Raw genomic sequence first — 7748 nt, forward strand, 5'->3', positions numbered from 1 at the left:
TGTGTTGCAAGGAGAAAAACAGGGCTTTAAAAAGATAAGGATGCCTCAGAGCCTGGAGGGCCAATTGCTCAGAAAAGAAAATAGAGTTTGAGAACAGACGAAGGACAGGAGACACTTTGGTTTGGTTGCTGTTCCTGAACCCTGACCTGCTCTGAGAGTTTGCCTCAGGAAGGCTGACCATTTTCAGGTCCCAGGAACTGGCGGAGCTGTCTTCAACATCACAGAAAATTAACTACATTGTTATCGGACTTCAAGATCCTGGAAGGAGACACACAGGCCATGGACCCTGTAGTCTTTATCCTGCCTCCCTCCTCCCCTTGCATATAGCCTTCCTGCCTTGTTCATATACAATCAGCTGGCTAGTGAGGGAGGTTAGAGCAGAATTTAAAGGATGACCTGTTGTTCTCTCCATACTGCTGGCATTATTGAAATAAATGCTCATATGTGATTCAATCTTGTCTCTGCTTAATTAGTGACAGGCGGGCCAGACCCATTTTACTTCTGGTTTCATAAGGACATTATTGGTATTGGATTAAGACCCTACCCTTTTTACCTCATTTAACCTTAATTACCTCCTTAAGCGCCTTATCTCCAAATATAGTCACATTGTGGGTTAAGACTTCAACTTGGGGACACAACTCGGTTCATAATATTCTGCCTTCTGGCCCTGCAAAATATATGTCCTTCTCACATGCAAAGCACATTCACTTTTTCCTAATAACTCAAAAAACTCTTAACTCATTCCAGCATCAATTCCAAGTCTAAAGACGTTTAAATTAGGTATGGGTGAGACCAGAGGTATGATTCATCCTGAGGCAAAACTCATTTCCAGCTGTGAACCTGTGAACCCAAACAAGTTACGTGCTTCCAAAATACAATGCTGAGCAGGGATGACACAGACATTCCCAACCCGGAAGAGAAAAATCTGAGAAGAAAGAGGTGATGGGTCCCAAGCAAGTCTAAAACCTAGCAAGGCAAATTTCATTAGATCTTAATCATTGAGAATAATCCTCTTGGCTTAATCCTTCAGGCTCACTGAGGTGGCCTTGTCCCCTAGACTATGTGCCGGAGTCCCCTCACCCCTCAGAGACTGTGCAGGAAAACCTTGTCCCAGAAGCACTGGGCTGAGGCATCCTGGCCAGCTGACCAAAGGAAGTGTTCTCACCCTCTGAAATCAATAAATAAATGGCCTTGCTCCCTGGGGTGTGGTGATGCCAGCAGGGCTGGTGTCTGTGGAGACTTCTTTCCTTGGCTTGCAGATGGTGTCTTCTTGGTGTGTCCTCATATGGCTATTTGTGGAAGAGGAGGTCAATAAAGAGCATGCACAGGGGAGAGAAGCAAGCTCTGTGGGCTCTTCCTCTTCTTACAAAGACATCAGTTTCATTGGAATCGGGCTGCACCCTTATGACCCCATTTAATATCAATTGCCTTCTTCTTTGAAGTCTTATCTCCATATACAGTCACAATGGGAGCCTGGATTCTACTTTATGTATTGTGGAGGGTGGTGGGGTTTGGATGATGGGAAGGAGACACAATTCAGTTCATAGCACTTAGCAAAAGGTAGAAGCAGAGACAAAAGAAGCTGTGGAATTGATCAGCAGACTAATTTTTCATAGATTACCACTGGTAAAGCACAATTGTTTCAAATTAGTCAGTTGTATATGAACCACCCCCAATAAGAGAGGAGGAGGACACAGGAGGAGTAAACTATTTCTGCTTTTGGATAATGCTTTCCAGACTCGGAAACATGATTAGGACCAGAAGTAATTGTCACTGCAGTTTACTTAGCCAAAGGGGTTTAAAATTCACTCAGGTGTCAAAGAGAAAACACACTTCCATTTGGCATCACTGGGCCTGAACAGAGGGAGGCAGCCTTGTTTGAAGATGAGAAAAACAGAAAAGCTAACATGGGGCCTGTGGAAAGGACTTTCTGTATGGAATATTGATCCAAGCTTGAGGGCGGGGTGGGGGGGCGGGGGAGCATACCATGAAAAATGCTTTTAGAGTACAGGTGTTTTGTTTTTGAGTGAAGTTCTGGAAAACATGAACTAGAATATGAAAGAGGAGATCAATTAACAGCAGGCTGACAATTTAGTTTTAAATTAAATCACCCCAACAGTATAAATCGAAAGCCCCCAATATAAGAAATGTAGAAGGAAGAGAGAACTTTAAATTCTATAAGAACCTTCCCTCTAAATAAGCAGGAATCAAGTTATTATATTGTTCTTGAATCTGAAAAAAAATATTCTTAAAAATTTAGGCTCATGAGTCTTATGAAACTTAGAGACAACTTTTAATTTAGTGGTTCTCACTGTGGGCCCCAGACCATCAGCATCAGCATGGCTTGGGATCTCAGGTTCTACTGCAGACAAAGCCTCAGGTTCTACTGCAGACCAGCTGAATGAGAAACCCTGGAAGTGGGGCCAGGCCCTCTGAGTGGTTCTGATATATCCTGAACTATGAGGACCACTGTGCTAGGAGAATGTGAAATCCCATCCAAATCAGCAGGTAAGTTCAATCTAAAGAAACATAAACCATAGCACAAATGTATCCATTACTCCATTTATCATTTAACAAATACCTATGAATGAACTCTCATGATACTGTTGTAATAAACCTAGTTTATTAACAACTGGAAAGGAGCAAAGGGAAGGCCAAATTGTATAGGTATGCCATTAATGCAGCTTTGCCAGAAAGCCGCAATTTAGAGGCATGCCCAGGAAAGTCTGGTGACACAGGGAAGGTACCTGTCTGTCAGTCACACCTGGGAACAGGTCATTGGCTGGAGTAGGCATGGCACTGCAAGCACAGGTAGATTTGAGATGCATAAACTCTTCAACAAAGGAGTTTTTCTCTTGCTCTCTTGGGACTCTTTTTTTTTAACTTTTTAAAAAATTTTTTATATATTTTTTTATTGATTTTTTACAGAGAGGAAAGGAGAGAAATAGAGAATCAGAAACATCGATGAGAGCGAAACATCGATCAGCTGCCTCCTGCACATCTCCTACTGGGGATGTGCCCGCAACCTAGGTACATGCCCTTGATCAGAATTGAACCCGGGCCAAAACCGGTTTGGCTCAGTGGATAGAGCATCGGCCTGAGGACTGAAAGGTCCCAGGTTCGATTCCGGTCAAGGGCATGTACGTTGGTTGCGGGCACACCCCCAGTAGGAGATGTGCAGGAGGCAGCTGGCCGATGTTTCTCTCTCATCGATGTTTCTAACTCTCTATCCCTCTCTCTTCCTCTCTGTAAAAAATCAATAAAATATATTAAAAAAAAAAAAAAGAATCGAACCCGGGACCTTTCAGTCTGCAGGCCGACGCTCTATTCACTGAGCCAAACTGGTTTCGGCTCTTGGGACTCTTATTGCAGGGGTGTGCCCTCATGCTCCTGCATTTGCCTATATGGCTCCCGGCCATGTGGACCCCATACACAATGGACTAATGGACTGCAGCTAGTCTGATGCTACACAGGACCCAACTCCACCATGGAGGGGAAACTCCGGACACATGGCCTTGCTTCTAGCTCTGCTGAATCCCCAGCTGGACATCTTCCAGGACTGGTTTAAGGGAAATGGGACTTTGAAAATCCAGTGATATGATTCCACACAAATAAAAATCACTCATCTTCCTGTGCAAGTCTTAGAACATTCTTTTTCTCAAGGTATCATAATGACCCAACCCCCAGCACCAGTGGGGAAAGGGATCCCCCACTTCCAGTGATGACGACACCGCTGTGCTATATGCTGAGAACACAAGAGTAGACACGTCAGTCACACAACAGTCTGGAAGCTGCATGGAAAAATTTAAACAATGCAAGAGTGAGGTCATATAAAAAACACATGAAAAAGACAACATACAAATGCATTAGTATCACAATAAATATAAGGAATGTACACTTTGGGAAAATGGAGCACTAAGGTTCCTAGATGGGATAAAAACAAGATTCAGCATTGACCACTTAAGAAAGGCACACCTACAACTGGGAAGGGTTTTCAGGCAAAAGCAAAAGCAAAAAAAAAAAAAAAATTGGATGAAACAGTATTTATTTTAGAGGAAATATAACTCAGAGCCAAAATAATATATCTGGAATAGATGAGGAGAACATAGGTAGACTTGGAATAAGCAATATTCTAAAGAGCTGGCTATAGAACTTAGGGGGTGTGATGTGATGTGATAAAACAAGGGCCAGCTGTGTCTAAAGGGCTAAGGGCAGAGTAAAAAAAATACTAAACACATTGTCTTTTATACTCCTGGTGATACAGATGATTATTTGAATAGTACATGTTAAGTATGTTTAAAATATGCATTTACTTTCATAGAAATTTTAATTAGCTCAGAAAGCCTATGATGTTATGGATATTATTATTTTGAATAAGGCTAAATGAAAAGAAATTATTGAACAAATGATATTATGTTCTATATCTATTCCTGAATGTAATGAACAATCAGATATGAATGTGATGCATTCTTTTGAAAAACCTGAAGTTTAATTGTGATAACTGAGGTTGAATCACCAGATTAAATGGGCTTCATCCATTATTCATCACTTAGTTCTTTGAAGCTAAAGAACAAAATCTGCTATTATAATCTCCTCAGGGGTCAGAATGGTGACTTTTTTCAGAAGCTATTAGGACCTAAGGAATGCTGCGTCTCACGGTTCCTATTCAACTGCAATCTGGTTTTATTTTGAAATTATCAGTATGTTGTTCTATGATCACTTGCACAGGAAGACAGTTATAAAGACAATGCAGTTATCAGGAACCTGCTGGAAGCTGTTCTGTCAACTCAAGTTCCACACTGTTAAGCTGTGGAGAGAAATTCCTAATGCCTTCACACAGGGTAGCACCTCAGCCTGTGAAGAACTCTGTTTTGCGTACAATGCAGCGCCTCTGCTCCTGGCCCCTGCCCCACCTGCTCTGCTCTATCCAGCCCTCACACTGCATTTGTCATTAGCTTCTTAAAGGATCTATAATGGGTTAAAGAAGACTTGGCCTCCCGTCCATATTCACATGCATCAGGCAGAGCATTATTGAACTCTGGGGAATTGTTCTAAGGAAGAATCACAATCTCAATTTTACTTGGGACTACTTAAAAGGTCTCTGTTCCAAATTGCCAGTTGGAGACAAATTGGCCAGTTCGCATCAATATTAGCAACAGATTACATGCAACATATGGAGGAAAGCCCGAATATCGCACCGATCTGAGCCAGACAGCTCCCGTGACTAGTGAAGCATAACGTGTGTTTCACCCTAGAGCTGAGCTCAAATGAGAAACTCAAGGGAGAGACTGGGAAGCAGCTCCGTATGGTGCCGACACAGCCAGCCGGAACTGTTGCAGGGATGGACATTCCTTGCCTAACGCTGTCCAGAAATAATAGATTCAGAAACTGTCACACCAGGGAAGGACCTTAGATTCATCTTGAGAATGAGGACACTGTGATCGATGTCTTGTTGAGGTTAAGACAAGCCTACATCCCCGAAGACATACTTTTCTATCTTCTACTAAAGGCTGCTACCCATCTGGAGAAAATGGCATGAACACAAAAGTCAAAGAGCCTTGAAGCAGTCATATTTTTTTCCAAAGCTGAGGGTTTGGCTGGACATATATGCTTAGAGAATTTAAAATGTTCAAATCAAGTATGACCACAAAGAAGTAACAAGGGAAAATTAGTTTAGGAGTCATGATGAATTCAATGTTTGTTTTTTGCATGATCACTAGAATTGTAAATTAGGGAGATACAGTTTCTTAGGAGATCCTTGCAGAAAAAAATAAACAAAACACAAGCAGAATGGGTGAAGTTGCATTTAGTGGGAGCAATTATTACCTAAGCAACCATAGAAAAAGAATGTTGTTTAGTAGCTCAATTTATTGTTTAGCGACCTAGAGTAGTTTTCAATAGATTTTATTTTTAAACTTAGTCTGTTCATGAATAAGGATTTTTTTTATCAACAAACTGAATAAATGCATAAAAGTTACAGGCTACATCTGTAGTCGTTTTTCTAGGCGCCCTGATTGTACCATCTCATCCTGACCGCATTGGCAGGAGTCAGCCTGGCTTCCAGCTGCCAGTACCTCCATTTATTTGCTTCTCTGGCTCTTAGTTCCTGCTTTGGTAACTGCCACAGTGTAGCTGTATGTTGGGAAATTGATATCCCTTAGGAATACCTCTCAAGAAAGACTTTCTGGCCCTGACTGGTTTGGCTCAGTGGATAGAGCGTCGGCCTGCGGACTGAAGGGTCCCCGGTTGGATTCCGGTCAAGGGCATGTACCTTGGTTGCAGGCACATCCCCGGTAGGGGTGTGCAGGAGGCAGCTGATCGATGCTTCTCTCTCATCGATGTTTCTAACTCTCCCTCTCCCTTCCTCTCTGTAAAAAAATCAATAAAATATATTTTTTTAAAAAGAATGACTTTCTGGATTTGGAGAACAAATACTCAAATGCCTTTCTCAGGATAAGGCTGAGATGCAGTTCTACAATGCTCCCATGGACTCAAGCTTCAATTACTCACAGTGGTAAAGTGCTTGATAACAAATTCTTCTTGATTTTCTTACCTTCCTCATATCACTTCCTTACTCTCCTATTGGTATTTCCTGAAAACGTATCTTCAGCAAAATGCCTGACTCAAATATAGCTCTGATAAATCACATCTGGGATATCCAAACTAAGGAAATCAATACTAAATGTGGTTCCAGAAAGAGATTCTTATCATCTGGACAATTGACAATAATGATAACATTTATGGTGGTAACTGAAGGTAATAATAATCATTGGCAGGCTGTCACATCCAAGTTACTTGTGGTGAATTGGGTGATGGGGAAGACATTGACTTACCTAATATCTTCAGCATTTGAGTACGCTGTAGCCAACTTTTTTGACTGATAGTAAGTGTCATTCCTTCCCCAGAGGAAGGAAACCCAGGCTCAGATTATATAACTCAGGGCATTGCATGGAAACAATAAGGATTCATGACAGAATACAAAGAGACCCTCATCGCCTATAAACCAAGGAAAGATTGTACTGAAAATCAACCCTAATACCTGAGCCTAATATCTGATTCTGAGAGTAGTTGCATTACAAGGAAGGCAAATTCATAGTCCAAGCTGGTCTCCTATGCTAAAGCCAGAACCCTGAGGGAAAGAGGTGAAATCTGAGGTCTGATATGAGGATATCTGAATAGATATGCTTGAGAACCATAAAGCCCCAGATTCTTCTGCAGCAAAGGTGTCCCATTCTCTCTTGATAGAGCATAGCAACTCTTCCTGCCTGGAGACCATGAACATACCTCATTAGTAGATGACGTAAAAGATAATGCTTGTCCTCCTAAAGATAGACCTTCTCATTCATCGAGCAATAACTAAAGTCAAGTTTTAGTTTGACCTGCCTTGGAAACACTTAAAGCTACAGCAGACCCTAAAGAAAATAAATACCTGGGGATGTTTCTCAGAGATGCTAGACTGGTAGTGGGGGTAGAATATCAGTAAAAGTTTTTTGATATGGAGGCATCCCACTGTGATTCATATTTTAATGTCCTCATAAGCCCCTGGAAATAATACTAACACATTTTTGGAATCTCTTTCTTCTCAGAAGCACAGGAATGCATTAGTGAGGGGGTGCCAGCAGTATCAACAATTTCAGTGGTGACTGTCATCTGTAAACCCAAGTAGGACATCCTGCTCTGAGCTGCTGTACTTAGTTTCACCGTATATGATAAGGATTCAGATTGGAATAGACCATGCGGCTACTATT

This window comes from Myotis yumanensis, unplaced genomic scaffold (genome assembly GCF_028538775.1).
Source record: "Myotis yumanensis isolate MYYU_CA2020_CCGP unplaced genomic scaffold, mMyoYum1.0.hap1 SCAF_11, whole genome shotgun sequence".
Lineage (NCBI taxonomy): Eukaryota > Metazoa > Chordata > Mammalia > Chiroptera > Vespertilionidae > Myotis > Myotis yumanensis.